We start from the raw sequence: 18,506 nt of genomic DNA, 5'->3' as shown, positions 1-18,506 counted from the left end.
ACTCAAAGCATTGAATGTTTCATACTGGATTGCATGTACTTTGAGGGGGAAAAAAACCTACCATCGATGGGTATCAATTGTTCTGCAAACTAGATCTACTGATTGCTCCCCATAACAAATTAAACGATTGCACTTCATGCAGTGCATTCTAACTTTCGCAAAATGGGGACGTATGTTTGGTGGCGATGTTGCAGATTGGGAGCGTTTGGTTTCCTTAACCGATTATAGTCTATTACACAACTTGCATCGGTACTAATCTTGAATTGTGAGCCCTACTGTTAGCAGTATAGACCGGAGGCAGTCGTCAGGAAGGGCCCACAGCGATGTGGCATTGACTTGAGCTGTATAGAGTTAGTGGTAGGTGTGGCTCTCAGCGTCTATGCAGCCATCGACGATGCGTGGTGAGGGCCAGCGAAACTGGTAGCAATGTTTTTTACCTAGTGAATTCTGTCTTAATAAGGCTACGGGGAGATGAATTGTGATGCAGTAAGTTAGTGGTACCTGAAGAACTCAGCGTGTGCGCACCGTGCGATGGTTCGTGGTTCGGGCAGGTCGCACTGGTACAATGTCTCTTGCCTACTGGAATGCGTCATGTAAAATCGCCATTCCACCTGAATCATAAGCCCTCACAATGTAGATCGAAAGCAGTAGTCATCACAAACATCAAGAAATTCTTTCCTGTGGGCGTGGCTAGCAGCCGCAGGGAATGGTCGCTTGTTAACGCGACTCCCGGCCCTCGCCCGAATATCCGTGAAAAAGATCCGCTTTTAGGCTGGAGACTCCCTAGCAACTGGGAGCCTCCCCGTTCTTGACCACCGTAACACAACTGGTCGCGGTGCTGAGCCCATCGGAAGGATTGTGCCACAGATAGATCCGCCATTACGGAGGTCCCCCGGAGCTCGCAAAATGGCGCCTGAGCTCAGGCTCTAACCGAAGTACTCCAGCGGCAGCTGAGCATCGGACCGAACCTGCTGTAGCCTTGACTGCCTTGCCGCTTTCCATCGCGTCTGTGTCGCGACCTTCTGCGGCTGCCGGAGCTTCCTCCCGGCTGACTTGGAGCCTGTGGGTGACCTACAGAGGGACCAGGAGTGCATCACTGGCCTCCCAGGGCGCCAATCACGCGACGCCCCGGCTTTGAGGCCTACCGCCCCCGGAGCTCCGACGAGGGGCTGCCTGCTGGCCCGCGACTTGCGGCGGACCTGCCGCCTGCTGCCCAGGAGCTGCTGACACCCTGGGGACCAAATCCTGCCTCGTTATAGGGCGGCGGTGCTACACACTGATACGGGCCTACTGGAGCCAACATTGCCCTACTGCCCCATGGCGGACCTGAACTATGGCCCTATGTGTCTGCTGAGTCCCCCCCCCGCCTGGTATATTAGAGCCTGTGGGGAGATAGCAGACCGTTCGAGAGGACGACATCGGCCTGCCAGGGCGTAGTTTACGTGACGCTTGGGCTCGGGGGCTTGCCGCCGCTGGAGACCCGTAGAGGGGGCCCTTGGACCAAGAGGAGCATCTGTTTGATTGGTTCAGATGCTCCGTCCATCAACACCCCCTTTTGTACCGCTTTGGCCGCCATAAGTGTGGCAGGGTATGCTCAGACGTGAGTCGCTTGCTCACTTTGCCACTGGATTCAAGCAAGCCGGGCTGAAGACGGCTGTAATGCCAGAAACCGGTCCTCGGAAGCTTGTTTCCGGTCCAGGGAAGGCATGGCTTGGCAGTTCGGGCTGGACTGTTCCCATGAGGTACAGGGTCAGACTGATTTGCATATGGCCATGTCTGAACTGGGGTGGCAGAGTGGGCTAAAGAACGGTGAGGGATTAAACCCAGATCTTTTGACTGGGTGTGAGTGTTTGATTGGTTCAGATGCTCCGTCCATCACCACCCCCTTTTGTACTGTCCCAAGAAAAGGCGCAGGCGCGACTACTCCACACGCGCCACCGAATTTACAAATTTGGGGACAGCGGAGGTAAGATGCTTGCTTGGCTGGAGCGTCGGGATCAGGGGTCCAGGTGTGTATCGTCCATAGCTATGCCAGATGGCTCCACGGTGACGGATCCTCGAGACATCGCGGAGGCCTTCGCTGACCATCTGGAACGAGTCTATACAGCTGGTGATGGTTACATGTCTGAAGAGTCCAGGCAACTCCTGGACGAGATGCATCTCCCAACTGTGTCAGACGAGGATAGACTGGCCCTAGACGCTGATATCACGGCAGAGGAACTAACCGCGGCACTGTTTGCCGTCAATTCCGGCAAGGCTATGGGCCCAGACGGGGTACCTATTGAGTTTCTGAAGGGCATGGTCCCGGACGTTATCCCCCATCTTCGAAATATGTTTATTGAAAGTAGGGAGAACGGAATCCTTCCGCTCGCCCAAAGGCTGGCCTCTATAGTGGTTATTCTTAAACCCGCTAAACCACCAAATGAATGCGGCTCCTACAGGCCTATCTCCTTGATCAGCGCGGAGGCAAAGGTTCTGGCTAAACTATTGGCGACTTGCCTTCTCTTAGTGGTCCCCTCCCTGATTCATGATGACCAATCTGGTTTTCTTCCAGGTCGCAATACAGCGTTAAACCTTCGCAGGGTTTACAATGTATTGAGTCGTAGACCCACATTACAGCAAGATGCGGCCATCTTGTCCCTCGATGCCACTATGGCATTTGATTCGATCGAATGGCCATATCTATTCGAAGTCCTTCGCCGCTTTGGCTTTGGGCCCAAATTCATTAGCTGGGTGCAACTTCTTTATACGGACCTTTGGGGCCAGGTCCGAGTTAATACACACACGTCCAGGAGGTTTCCGCTTCGTCGGGGCACCAGACAGGGATGCCCCCTCTCCCCGCTGTTGTTTGCCCTCACCCTGGAACCCCTGGCCCATTGGATCCGCACAGACGCCTCCATCAGAGGCCTGCAGTGGACTGAAGACGTCACAGACAAAATTTCCCTATATGCGGACGACATATTAATATACGTGTCATCCCCTAGATCCTCCATTAACAGCTTGTTTCATGTGCTTACTAATTTTGGCAAGTATTCAGGATATTCCATAAACTGAACTAAATCTGTGCTTTTTATGCTACATGGTCCCTTTGCCCAGACTGCCAAGAGGGTTTGCAATCACAGAGGCCAAGGAGGGCTTCATGTATCTTGGCATCTTTGTCACGCCAGATTCCAGGGTTTTCTATGATGGTAACTTGTTGGCCCCCTGCGTAGGCTTCGCAATGACGTTGCTCACTGGCGCTCCCTCCCACTTTCGCTCCCGGGCAGAGCTGCGCTGTTTAAAATGTTGGCACTCCCGCGCTTCCTATACGTCCTGCAGAACTGCCCCTTCTTGGTCCCAGACTCCTATTTTCGCACAGTTGAGAGCGAACTTCGTCTTTTGCTATGGGATGGAGGGGCCGCTAAGATTTCCTTCTGTAAACTCTTCCAGGGCTGGTATGACGGGGGTATCGCCCTCCCTAACCTTCGCCTCTATTACTGGGCCTCGCAGCTGGTTGCTGTGAACCACTGGATACACGGTTCGCCCTTGAACCCGGCCTTCCTCCTGGACAGGTTTCAAACTGGTCGTGAGGGATATCTGGGGCTCTCTATGGTAAGCCCTCTAGGACTAGATATGTCGGACCGATGGCACACACAGTGGCTATTTGGCACAAGGCTACTAAATGTTTGGGGTGGGCGAACAGGTACACTAGAGCGACACCCTTGTGGTCTGCGCAGGGCCTGAGCTCCCTCTGCTGCAGTCAGGGTTTCGATAGATGGGACATGCTTGGGATCTCGGAGTTAGGAGACCTTGTTCATAAGGGTAAATTGTTGACTTTTAACAACCTTCAGACTAAATATGCCCTTGCGCCCACCGAATTTTTCCGATATCTGCAAATCACACATGCTATTCTTGCGGCTGTCCCGGATCTTGCCACCCTTCCTATGACTTCTCCCCTTGAGGACAGACTGCTGTCGGAACCTCTCCCAGAAAAGGCCATTTCCCTCACCAACTGTAAGCTATGCAATAATCTCCCCGATCCCTTTCAATCACTGCGGTCTAAATGGGAGGCTGACTTAGGCCCCTTAGACGATTGGCGCTCGGCCTTAATGTCCCTGAGAGAGTCGGCTATCTGCCCTAGATTTAGGCTGATCCAATTGAAGGTGTTACACAGAGCATATATGTCTGCCCTCACCTTGGCCATAATTGGACGGCGCCCTGACACCCTGTGTCTGCGTGGATGTGGCCTCCCTGGTACCTTCTACCATGTTTTGTGGGATTGCCCAGTGGTGCAACAGTTTTGGACTGGAGCGATCCAAAAAATGAGTAGCTCCCTAGGTAAACCACTCTTGCTGACACCCAAGGTATGTGTTCTTAACATCTGGGGGGCCAATGATCTGACTGACCCTGAGCTGCAATGGGCGGCGCAATGCTTTCTGTTGATCAAGCGCTCAATAGCGATGAAATGGGGTTCGCCGCACAGAATATTGGTGGTGAGCTGGGTGGTTGAAATGGATCGATGCATGATCGCTGAAAAGACAGTGTACAAGATTCGAGGATGCCCCAAAATGTGGGACAAGAAATGGGGACACTGGAATGTTTATAGGGGGGAGCTCTGTGATTCTCCTACTGTGGAACTGGCCATTTCCCGAGGTGGCCCTATGGGAGGACCTGTACTGTGAACATGTAACTTTATTTGATTTGTGTGTGACTTGATGTGTAATGCAGTGCTTGTGACTGTTTTCCGACTCTGCTTTCTTTGTTTTAGTTTAAAAATCTAAAACCGGGCCGTTATTACATCCTGGTGTGAACTGATAGTCCTATATACACCTTCTTCTGCTACGCCGCCGGACCCCAGGGTTGTCGGCTGAAGGGCTGTGTTGCTTTGACGTAGTTATGATTATGTATGCCGGCCCCTGGGTTGAGGGCGTCGAAATATGTTTTACGGAACTGCAAATAAAGGTTTTTCAAAAAAAAAAAAAAAATAAGAAATTCTTTCCGTCATATCTTTTAACAAAATCTGAGAACATAAAGTACAATTATCTCTACCTTAAATAAATCAAGGCTAAATTTCATGCAGTCCGTAGTATAGATTCAAAGCTGATTTGAAGTTGTGTACCCTGCTGTCCGCACTGTAAATCGAAGGCAGTACTGAGAACAGATATGGACTAATGATTTTTGTGTCTTCTTTTAACAAAAGCTGAACCCATACAGTATAATTGTCTCTGCATTAAATAAATCAAGGGTGTATTACCTACTGTCCGTAGTGTAGATGCAAAGTTGAATTAACGTTGTGAACCCTGCTGTCCACAGTGTTGATCGAAGGCAGTAGTCGATACAGACATAAGTCTGCGGTGCTGTTGCGCTGAGTTCGTAATCGGCCTGTATAGAGGCGGCACATGGTCATGGCGGCAGCCACGTGGCAGAGTGAGAACCTTCACTGTGGTAGAGTCTTTTCTCTTTGCAGAATTGAACGATGCCCAAGGCGTAGGCTAATTATTTATACTCTTACGCTGGAGTTGCTTACGTTGGATCAGCCCACTCCACTTCTGCTTCAAGGGTGGGAGACAACACAGCAAAATGACTGAGATATTCCTCAGAGTTTGAGATAATATGGTTGTGTCCACTATGCAGTACACACGTATCAATGGTATATCTACACATGGAAAAGTTTTTAGTCTCTATAGTGAGTTGTGTATAGCATTTCATTGGTAGTCTTGGCATTGTGTAAATTATTGTTGATGTGCAAGTTCCTTCCCTTATACATAGTTGGTTACCACATCTCTGAACATTGGGCTAGTGTGCTGTTGAGGGGATATATTATCTTGGGAAGGTCTGTTGTCCTGTTTTGCGCTGTCTCTGTGGTAGTAGAGGGAGAGGGGTGAGGAGGGATGGTTGTAGTGGTGGTGACGCTGGGTATTGTGATTTTGTTGGGTGTCAGAAGTGTATAATTAGTACCTCTATCAATTATTGCTCTTTAAATATGGGTATGAGTTGGATGTAATTCACGCAGTACATAGTCGACGTCCTTACACTAGTTAAATGTTGATGTTAATTTGTTAGTAGTAAGTGAAACTATTGCTTGTGTTTTTAGGTAGCATTGCAGATTTGGTTTCTTGTTGAAAATATGGGGAAGTGGTCAACATTATAATTAGGAATTGTCATTTAAAAAACTTTTGAAATTCAATGAAAAAACCATAGGTTTCAGGCAGGTTATAGTTAGGAATTATAATTTAAAAAACCATTGAAATTCACAAAAAAACATAGGTTTAAAGCACATTATAGTTAGGAATTATCAGTTAAAAAACCTTAGAAAGTCACTTAAAAAACCATAGGTATCAGGGGGGTTATAGTTAGTTGGACCTTTAACTCATACAAAACAATTGAAATTCCTCCGTTATAGTTAGTTCAGCTAGCTGTAACTCGCGCGCTGGCAATGCACAGCTGATGATGTCACATATTACGACAAGTAACAACCCCAGGCAAACCAAAATTCCAAAGTGCAATGAAAACCAGCAAATTAAAAATGACACTTTACTAAAAAACGATTGTTATAAAAAAATCATCAGAGTATTTAATAATTTTCTTAATACAAATTACACAAAAAATGCATATATTTTCTAAAACACCATATACATAATAATTAAAACAGACATGAACATAAAATTTAAAAATGATGGTAAGGGTGAAGTAGTGACAGTTTCTTCAACGCTTTTCGACACCAAGTGTATTCGTCAGGAAAGTACCATCATATAATTAATCTGAAAAATTGAAATTACGGCACTGCACCGTCAGGTTCTGATTTGTCTTAGTAATATTTGTGGTAATGGGGCGAGTGTGTCAATCACTATGAAAACGCTAAAAATATTAGTAGGGAGATTCCGCTGTTAACGGGGCTGGTCGGACATTCAATTGTGCAGCACTCAGGCTGTCGTTTTACAAGAAGGGCACAAATCTCTAATAGGCCAAATAGACCTTTGGAACTTTTATATATTGCTGAAATAACAAGGATCTGTGCGGTGATGAATAGCAGTCAGCCTCACTGTTGGCAATTTCAAAGCGTATCTTCAAGGGGCAATGATGGCCTCCTGGTGATTCCTCTTCTCTGGTCAGTGCCGGTTTGAAAGTTCAATTTTTCAGGTGAGATCACGTATTAACTTATAGAATCGTATCCTTGTTCTCTCTACCTCTAGTCACTTGGCAGACATAATTGAAACAGGGTTATAAATATAATTTATGTGAAGGTTTTATAACACTGGCACATGCGCACCTTAATGTTTAGTTCTTCTATATCAGAAGACACTTTTGCCTTGAACAAAATGGATATCGAAATGTGGCCAGCCCCTATCCTGTGTTTTGCTGCTAGAACAACATTACAGTACCGCCCTATAGACAAGCGGTTCTTTTACTGTTAGCTCATACAAAATTTTATCATCTAATAATTGGCAAGATTCAGTCTTAGTCACCTTCATCTTGGGTATCTAGTTTTGGCCTATATGCGCTATCTCTTTACTTACATGCTCTGTCTTGAATTCTGTTTCCTCGAAGCCCACTCCAGGGTACTCCCTAATGTAAATTCAAAAACTGTTATGTTTTTTTTTTAAACTAGAACTATGACTATGTATGTACCAGCAATTAATAATGTACTTAGGTAGAAAAGTCTGTAAAAATCTGTATTAAATACTGTCTATTCTAATTTTAATTTTAGATTAATTATATGATGGCACTTTCCTGACAAAGACACTTGGTGTCGAAACGCGTTGAAGAAACCGTCACTACTTCACCCATACCATCATTTTTAAATTTTATGTTCATGTCTGCGTTAATTATTATGTATATGGTGTTTTAGAAAATATATGCATTTTTTGTGTAATTTGTATTAAGAAAATTATTAAATACTCTGATGATTTTTTATAAAAATCATTTTTTAATAAAATGTCATTTTTAATTTGCTGGTTTTCATTGCACTTTGGAATTTTGTTTTGCCTTGGGTTGTTACTTGTCATTATGATGGCATCAGTGATGTCATCAATGATGTCATTTGAGATGTCATCAGTGATGTCATCAAAGATGTCACTGACCATGTCATGGATGACGTAATATGTGACATCATCAGCAGTGCATTGCAGGCGCGTGAGTTATAGTTAGCAGAACTAACAGAGAAATTTCAATAGTTTTGTATGAGTGAAATGTCCAGCTAACTATAACACCCCTGAAACCTATGTTTATTTCAGTGAATTTCTAAGGTTTTTTAAATGATAATTCCTAACTATAACCTGCTTGAAACCTATGATTTTTTAGTGAATATATATATATATATTACCTACTGGCGGTCGCCAGTAGGTAGATATAGTTAGGACCTAGTTTCCATAGGAAATACACAACATTCCATTGGGAATAACTTTGGCGCCAGTGGACGAATCTTTGTGAATTTCTCAAAGAAGATGGCCCCCTCCACTCCTCTCCTTCCCTGAAAGTTTTGGGGGGATTCGTCAAGTGGGGGCCGAGAAAAAAGGGGGATCCCAAAACGTGTTTTCCCCATGTTATTTTCCATATGACGTTTAGACACGGTTACAGCCCGAACGGCTGAACGGAATTACAAGAAATTTGGCAAAATGGTAGAGTCTGATTCACAGATCACGCTTTTGCTCAAATGGTGTAAATCGATCCAGTAGTTCCTGAGAAAATTAAAAGAACAAAAATGTATATATCAATAAGCGCGCACGGTGCGTGCAAGGCGCGCAAATCGGGTGTGCGCCTACGGAATTCTGATTTGCTTTTAGACGTCTGTTAACATTCCAATCAGACGAAATCAGGAAGTGTTGGCCGCCATTTTGTGCCCGAGACAGAAGAGAGCGGAAAACAAAAGTGGAAAACATGAAAAGGGGGCAGGGCAGAGACCCCCTGACCCCCTAGGTCTTCTCAGGGGGTCCCTGAAGGACCCCGAAGGCGCCCAAAAAATTTAGTTTTTCAAAATAAAAAATCGTGGGGTGCAAGCACGTTGCCCGCACCCCGAGGCAAAAGTGAGTGAAAAACAAAAGTGGAGAATGTGAAAAGGGGGCAGGGTAGAGACTCCCTGACCCTCTAGGTCTTCTCAGGGGTCCCTGAAGGACCCCGAATGTCAAAAAAGACTTTTTTTTGTTTTTGAAAAAAAATTCGCGAGGTGCGCGCACGTTGCACGCACCCTCAAGGCAAAAAATTTGCGAGGTGCACGCACCTCAGAAAAAAATAAATAAAAAATACAGTTAAATAACAAGTTTGAGTGTTTAGATGTTGGTTGGCTCTAAAAAGAGCCGTTGTGTTCATTGAGTGTTTTTGTACCTACAAGTAAGTACCGATGCAGAGTCTAAAATTCAAGAGGAAGACTCTGTTTCCCTCATCTGTGAAATATACACCGTATCCTCTATAAATGCTTTGAATGTTGTAACGCAAGTTGTTGTGGTATATAGAACCCATACCATAGTCTCTGAGGAAAGCAGAAACAGACTTATTCACATGTTTGCTTGCTTTCTCAATCTGTGGACAATATTGGTTGGACCAGTTCCATATTTGCCTTTGGCATATATTAGAATATACAAAGGCAGAAAAAGTGACATTAATCGCCCAAAGGTGTCCTTTAAAAGCATTTCCAGACCTACCCCAGTCAAAGTCCCTAGGTCATTGCCACCACAGTGCACAATTATGAGGTCAGGGTGTGGGAGATGCAAAAAGGATTTTACCAATGGCATCAATTGGTGACATCTCAATTCTCTTTGGCCAATCCACATAATATCCACATTTGGTAAGTGAAGGTTGAGAAAGCATCTATTTTCTGCATACCTTTCACTCCAGAATATATAGCTGTGTCCGACAATCCACACTCTAATCATCTTGAAGGGAGATCTGGTTGTACTCAGATGGGCTCTGGAAATGAAATGGCAGTTTGAAAAGTAGGAGTTTAGAAAAAAATGTGGATGAGATTCAGTGCACTTGAAAAATAATAAATGATTGGTGGTTTCTGTAAATTCAACATTGAAAACTAGGGTGCATGCTACTGTTTTTATTAAGAAGAAATGCTAATGGTTGAGAGAAAGTGATTGAAAGGAACATTGCACAGGATTCGCTGCTGTTTTGAAAAGTCAAACACCCTTGCTGGTTAGTTTTGCAGATGAACTTTTCACCTGTGTGTTCAGTTAGGTGTCTATGGAGTGTTACCATGGTAACAGGCAGAGAGAGCAGTGGGGGAAGGTTTAATTTTTTTGTGAGATTGAAAGTGTTTCAATGTAGAACCAATTAAAATGTTAGTTTTGTTGAGATGGAAGCTATGCCATTTTGTGCTTGCTCTGATTGGTGCACTATTCAGAGATTCTGCTTAAGAAAATCTGCTGTGTGATTGACACTGTCCTAAACTACAAAAGCATTTTTAAAGGTGAGTTGTTAATTTGTAAGGGGTTCTATGTTGTGCAGTTTAAGTTAAATTGACAAATGTATTCTAATGTGGAAGCAGGAGTTTATTTGAACAGTCTAATTTTGAATTTGTCTGCTTTGGGAAACAATATTGTGAAAGGAGTATTTGGTATGTTGATGTGTTTGAGGAGATATTTTTTTGCAGTACAGTGCTGGTGTTAAAAATGATGTAAGAGCCTCTTTCACTGTAGTAATCATTTTGCTGAATTGCAAGGCATACTGTCATGTGTCTAAGATCACAGTGTGAGTCAGATTTCATTTCAGAAACATGTGGCAGAATAATTTGCTTTGTTAATGTGTTTTAAAATATGGCAAAAGAAGTAGTCATGGAGTAAGTCATTCCTTATGACAGTTAGTGCTATGAATTTGAAAGCAGCATGTGAGTCAGGCCTCTGAATTCCCAAATAGTCTCCATGCTGTGTAATAAAGATCCTGGGTGTGCTGTAGAACATGCATACCAACTTTTTCAGTAGCATGTAGAAATTATTTCAGTGAATTCTCATTTCTACACTCTTAGACCCACCTTGAGCCCTTGCATTGCCTGTACACCACTGCACTGTCCAGAAATGTGAAACAGCACTCCTAGCTAGACTGTTTTGTCACTGTAGTAATCATTTTGCTGAATTGCAAGGCATACTGTCATGTGTCTAAGATCACAGTTTGAGTCAGACTTCATTGCACAAACATGTGGCAGAATAAATTGCTTTGTTAATGTGTTTTAAAATATGGCAAAAGATGTAGTCATGGAGTAAGTCATTCCTTATGACAGTTAGTGCTATAAATTTGAAAGCAGCATGTGTTTCAGGCCTCTGAATTCCCAAATAGTCTCCATGCTGTGTAATAAAGATCCTGGGTGTGCTGTAGAAATTGCATACCAACTTTTTCAGTAGCATGTAGAAATTATTTCAGTGAATTCTCATTTCTACATTCTTAGTCCCACCGGGCCCGATTCACAGAACTAACTTAAGACAAAATCCTAAACTTACTACTTTTGGTATTCACAGAAGTTAGGATTTTGTCTTAAATTTGTCTTAAGACAGACTTAAGACAAAATCCTAACTTAAGTCTGTCTTAAGTCTGTCTTAAGACAAACTTAAGACAAAATCCTAACTTCTGTGAATACCAAAAGTAGTAAGTTTAGGATTTTGTCTTAAGTTAGTTCTGTGAATCGGCCCCACCGTGAGCCCTTGCATTGCCTGTACACCACTGCACTGTCCACAAATGTGAAACAGCACTCCTAGCTAGACTGTTTTTTCACTGTAGTAATCATTTTGCTGAATTGCAAGGCATACTGTCATGTGACTAAGATCACAGTGTGAGTCAGACTTCATTGCAGAAACATGTGGCTGAATAATTTGCTTTGTTAATGTGTTTTAAAATATGGAAAAAGATGTAGTCATGGAGTAAGTCATTCCTTATGACAGTTAGTGCTATAAATTTGAAAGCAGCATGTGTGTCAGGCCTCTGAACTCCCAAATAGTCTCCATGCTGTGTAATAAAGATCCTGGGTGTGCTGTAGAAATTGCATACCAACTTTTTCAGTAGCATGTACACATTATTTAAGTGAATTCTAATTTCTACATTCTTAGACCCAACTTGAGCCCTTGCATTGCATGTACACCACTGCACTGTCCAAAAATGTGAAACAGCACTCCTAGTTAGACTGTTTTTTCACTGTAGTAATCATTTTGCTGAATTGCAAGGCATACTGTCATGTGTCTAAGATCACAGTGTGAGTCAGACTTCATTTCAGAAACATGTGGCAGAATAATTTGCTTTGTTAATGTGTTTTAAAATATGGCAAAAGATGTAGTCATGGAGTAAGTCATTCCTTATCACAGTTAGTGCTATACATTTGAAAGCAGCATGTGTGTCAGGTCTCTGAATTCACAAATAGTCTCCATGCTGTGTAATAAAGATCCTGGGTGTGCTGTAGAAATTGCATACCAACTTTTTCAGTAGCATGTAGAAATTATTTCAGTGAATTCTCATTTCTACATTCTTAGTCCCATCGTGAGCCCTTGCATTGCCTGTACACCACTGCACTGTCCAAAAATGTGAAACAGCACTCCTAGCTAGACTGTTCTGTCACTGTAGTAATCATTTTGCTGAATTGCAAGGCATAGATCACAGTGTGAGTCAGGCTTCATTTCAGAAACATGTGGCAGAATAATTTGCTTTGTTAATGTGTTTTAAAATATGGCAAAAGATGTAGTCATGGAGTAAGTCATTCCTTATGACAGTTAGTGCTATAAATTTGAAAGCAGCATGTGTGTCAGGCCTCTGAACTCCCAAATAGTCTCCATGCTGTGTAATAAAGATCCTGGGTGTGCTGTAGAAATTGCATATCAACGTTTTCAGTAGCATGTTGAAATTATTTCAGTGAATTCTCATTTCTACATTCTTAGACCCACCTTGAGCCCTTGCATTGCCTAAACACCACTGCACTGTCCAAAAATGTGAAACAGCACTCCTAGCTAGACTGTTTTTTCACTGTAGTAATCATTTTGCTGAATTGCAAGGCATACTGTCATGTGTCTAAGATCACAGTGTGAGTCAGACTTCATTTCAGAAACATGTGGCAGAATAATTTGCTTTGTTAATGTGTTTTAAAATATGGCAAAGGATGTAGTCATGGAGTAAGTCATTCCTTATGACAGTTAGTGCTATACATTCGAAAGCAGCATGTGTGTCAGCCCTCTGAATTCCCAAATAGTCTCCATGCTGTGTAATAAAGATCCTGGGTGTGCTGTAGAAATTGCATACCAACTTTTTCAGTAGCATGTAGAAATTATTTCAGTGAATTCTCATTTCTACATTCTTAGTCCCACCGTTAACCCTTGCATTGCCTGTACACCACTGCACTGTCCAAAAATGTGAAACAGCACTCCTAGCTAGACTGTTTTTTCACTGTAGTAATCATTTTGCTGAATTGCAAGGCATACTGTCATGTGACTAAGATCACAGTGTGAGTCAGACTTCATTGCAGAAACATGTGGCTGAATAATTTGCTTTGTTAATGTGTTTTAAAATATGGCAAAAGATGAAGTCATGGAGGAAGTCATTCCTTATGACAGAGAGTGCTATAAATTTGAAAGCGGTACAAAAGGGGGGGGGGTGATGGACGGAGCATCTGAACCAATCAAACACTCACACCCAGTCAAAAGATCTGGGTTTGATCCATCACCGTTCTTTAGCCCACTCTGCCACCCCAGTTCAGACATGGCTATATGCAAATCAGTATGACCCTGTGCCTCATAGGAACAGTCCAGCCCGAACTGCCAAGCCATGTCTTCCCTGGACCGGAAACAAGCTTCCGAGGACCGGTTTCTGGCATTACCGCCGTCTTCAGCCTGGCTTGCTTGAATCCAGTGGCAAAATGAGCAAGGTACTCACGTCTGAGCATACCCTGCCACACTTATGGCGGCCAAAGCGGTACAAAACGGGGTGGTGATGGACGGAGCATCTGAACCAATCAAACACTCACACCCAGTCAAAAGATCTGGGTTTGATCCATCACCGTTCTTAAGCCCACTCTGCCACCCCAGTTCAGACATGGCTATATGCAAATCAGTATGACCCCGTGCCTCATGGGAACAGTCCAGCCCGAACTGCCAAGCCATGTTTTCCCAGGACCGGAAACAAGCTTCCGAGGACCGGTTTCTGGCATTACAGCCGTCTTCAGCCCGGCTTGCTTGAATCCAGTGGCAAAGTGAGCAAGGGACTCCCGTCTGAGCATACCCTGCCACACTTATGGCGGCCAAAGCGGTACAAAAGGGGGTGGTGATGGACGGAGCATCTGAACCAATCAAACACTCACACCCAGTCAAAAGATCTGGGTTTGATCCATCACCATTCTTTAGCCCACTCTGCCACCCCAGTTCAGACATGGCTATATGCAAATCAGTCTGACCCTGTGCCTCATGGGAACATTCCAGCCCGAACTGCCAAGCCATGTCTTCCCTGGACTGGAAACAAGCTTCCGAGGACCGGTTTCTGACATTACAGCCGTCTTCAGCCCGGCTTGCTTGAATCCAGTTTCAAAGTGAGCACGGGACTCACGTCTGAGCATACCCTGCCACACTTATGGCGGCCAAAGCGGTACAAAAGGGGGTGGTGATGGACGGAGCATCTAAACCAATCAAACACTCACACCCAGTCAAAAGATCTAGATTTGATCCATCACCGTTCTTTAGCCCACTCTGCCACCCCAGTTCAGACATGGCTATATGCAAATCAGTCTGACCCTGTGCCTCATGGGAACAGTTCAGCCCGAACTGCCAAGCCATGTCTTCCGTGGACCGGAAACAAGCTTCCGAGGACCGGTTTCTAGCATTACAGCCGTCTTCAGCCCGACTTGCTTGAATCCAGTGGCAAAGTGAGCAAGGGACTCACGTCTGAGCATACCCTGCCACACGTATGGCGGCCAAAGCGATACAAAAGGGGGTGGTGATGAACGGAGCATCTGAACCAATCAAACACTCACACCCAGTCAAAAGATCTGGGTTTGATCCATCACCGTTCTTTAGCCCACTCTGCCACCCCAGTTCAGACATGGCTATATGCAAATCAGTCTGACCCTGTGCCTCATGGGAACAGTCCAGCCCGAACTCCAAAGCCATGTCTTCCCTGGACCGGAAACAAGCTTCCGAGGACCGGTTTCTGGCATTACAGCCGTCTTCAGCCCGGCTTGCTTGAATCCAGTGGCAAAGTGAGCAAGGGACTCACGTCTGAGCATACCCTGCCACACTTATGGCGGCCAAAGCGATACAAAAGGGGGTGGTCATGGACGGAGCATCTGAACCAATCAAACACTCACACCCAGTCAAAAGATCTGGGTTTGATCCATCACCGTTCTTTAGCCCACTCTGCAACCCCAGCACAGACATGGCTATATGCAAATCAGTCTGACCCTGTGCCTCATGGGAACAGTCCAGCCCGAACTGCCAAGCCATGTCTTCCCTGGACCGGAAACAAGCTTCCGAGAACCGGTTTCGGGCATTACAGCCGTCTTCAGCCCGGCTTGCTTGAATCCAGTGGCAAAGTGAGCAAGGGACTCACGTCTGAGCATACCCTCCCACACTTATGGCTGCCAAAGCGGTACAAAAGGGGGTGGTGATGGACGGAGCATCTGAACCAATCAAACACTCACACCCAGTCAAAAGATCTGGGTTTGATCCATCACCGTTCTTTAGCCCACTCTGCCACCCCAGTTCAGACATGGCTATATGCAAATCAGTCTGACCCTGTGCCTCATGGGAACAGTGCAGCCCGAACTGCCAAGCCATGTCTTCCCTGGACTGGAAACACGCTTCCGAGGACTGGTTTCTGCCATTACAACCGTCTTCAGCCCGGCTTGATTGAATCCAGTGGCAAAGTGAGCAAGGGACTCACGTCTGAGCATACCCTGCCACACTTATGGCGGCCAAAGCGGTACAAAAGGGGGTGGTGATGGACGGAGCATCTGAACCATTCAAACACTCACACCCAGTCAAAAGATCTGGGTTTGATCCATCACGGTTCTTTAGCCCACTCTGCCACCCCAGTTCAGACATGGCTATATGCAAATCAGTCTGACCCTGTGCGTCATGGGAACAGTCCTTTCCGAACAGCCAAGTCATGTCTTCCCTGGACCGGAAACAAGCTTCCGAGGAACGGTTTCTGGCATTACAGCCGTCTTCAGCCCGGCTTGCTTGAATCCAGTGGCAAAGTGGGCAAGGGACTCACGTCTGAGCATACCCTGCCACACTTATGGCGGCCAAAGCGATACAAAAGGGGGTGGTGATGGACGGAGCATCTGAACCAATCAAAAACTCACACCCAGTCAAACGATCTGGGTTTGATCAATCACCGTTCTTTAGCCCACTCTGCCACCCCAGTCCAGACATGGCTATATGCAAATCAGTCTGACCCTGTGCCTCATGGGAACAGTCCAGCCCGAACTGCCAAGCCATGCCTTCCCTGGACCGGAAACAAGCTTCCGAGGACCGGTTTCTGGCATTACAGCCGTCTTCAGCCCGGCTTGCTTGAATCCAGTTTCAAAGTGAGCAAGGGACTCACGTCTGAGCATACCCTGACACACTTATGGCGGCCAAAGCAGTACAAAAGGGGGTGGTGATGGACGGAGCATCTGAACCAATCAAACACTCACACTCAGTCAAAAGATCTGGGTTTGATCCATCACCGTTCTTTAGCCCACTCTGCCACCCCAGTTCAGACATGGCTATATGCAAATCAGTCTAACCCTGTGCCTCATGGGAACAGTTCAGCCCGAACTGCCAAGCCATGCTTTCCCTGGACCGGAAACAAGCTTCCGAGGACCGGTTTCTGGCATTACAGCCGTCTTCAGCCCGGCTTGCTTGAATCCAGTGGCAAAGTGAGCAAGGGACTCACGTCTGAGCATACCCTGCCACACTTATGGCGCCAAAGCGGTACAAAAGGGGGTGGTGATGGACGGTGCATCTGAACCAATCAAACACTCACACCCAGTCAAAAGATCTGGGTTTGATCCATCACCATTCTTTAGCCCACTCTGCCACCCCAGTTCAGACATGGCTATATGCAAATCAGTCTGACCCTGTGCCTCATGGGAACAGTCCAGCCCGAACTGCCAAGCCATGTCTTCCCTGGACCGGAAACAAGCTTCCGAGGACCGGTTTCCGGCATTACAGCCTTCTTGAGCCCGGCTTGCTTGAATCCAGTGGCAAAGTGAGCAAGGGACTCACGTCTGTGCATACCCTGCCACACTTATGGCGGCCAAAGCGGTACAAAAGGGGGTGGTGATGGACGGAGCATCTGAACCAATCAAACACTCACACCCAGTCAAAAGATCTGGGTTTGATCCATCACCGTTCTTTAGCCCACTCTGCCACCCCAGTTCAGACATGGCTATATGCAAATCAGTCTGACCCTGTGCCTCATGGGAACAGTCCAGCCCGAACTGCCAAGCCATGCCTTCCCTGGACCGGAAACAAGCTTCCCGGGTCTGCTGTAGAAATTGCATACAAACTTGTTCAGTAGCATGTACAAATTATTTCAGTGCATTCTCATTTCTACATTCTTAGTCCCACCTTGAGCCCTTGCATTGCCTGTACACCACTGCACTGTCCAAAAATGTGAAACAGCACTCCTAGCTAGACTGTTTTTTTACTGTAGTAATCATTTTGCTGAATTGCAAGGCATACTGTCATGTGTCTAAGATCACAGTGTGAGTCAGACTTCATTTCAGAAACATGTGGCAGAATAATTTGCTTTGTTAATATGTTTTAAAATATGGCAAAAGATGTAGTCATGGAGTAAGTCATTCCTTATGACAGTTAGTGCTATAAATTTGAAAGCAGCATGTGAGTCAGGCCTCTGAATTCCCAAATAGTCTCCATGCTGTGTAATAAAGATCCTGGTTGTGCCGTAGAAATTGCATTCCAACTTTTTCAGTAGCATGTAGAAATGATTTCAGTGAAGTGAAATATGTAGTCATGGAGTGTGTCAGGCCTTAGGACATTTAGTGCTAGAAAGTTCAAAGCAGCATGTGTGCCAGGCCTCTGAATTTCAAAATAGTCCCCATGCTGTGTAATAAAGATCCTGGGTATGCTGTAGAAATTGCATACCAACTTTTTCAGTAGCATGTAGAAATTATTTCAGTGAATTCCCATTTCTACATTCTCAGTCTCATTTTGAGCCCCTATACTGCCTGAACACCACTGCACGGGAAACAACCTTTATAACGCAACTTTTACAACGCACTACCATTACAACAGAACTTTAACAACGCAACATCCATTACATAGCATGCTATTACAATGCAACACTTACAACGCATGACACTACAACGCATATCATTACAATGCATGTCATTACAACACAGTCATTACAATGCATACCATTACCATCCAACACTTACCTTACTAATGATAATGGTTGCGTTTTAATTGCATGTACCTTTTGTGGAGAGCAGCAACGAAGAACAACCTATTGGTGCTGAAGATATAGCCTGTAATTTTTTGGATGAAAGTTTGGACAATGAATTCATAGATGCATTAGATGATATCGAGTTTAATGTGTCAAATTCAGAAGTTTGTGAA

This window comes from Lissotriton helveticus, chromosome 4_1 (genome assembly GCF_964261635.1).
Source record: "Lissotriton helveticus chromosome 4_1, aLisHel1.1, whole genome shotgun sequence".
NCBI classification, from domain to species: domain Eukaryota; kingdom Metazoa; phylum Chordata; class Amphibia; order Caudata; family Salamandridae; genus Lissotriton; species Lissotriton helveticus.
Note: the sequence above shows the minus strand (reverse complement) of the source record.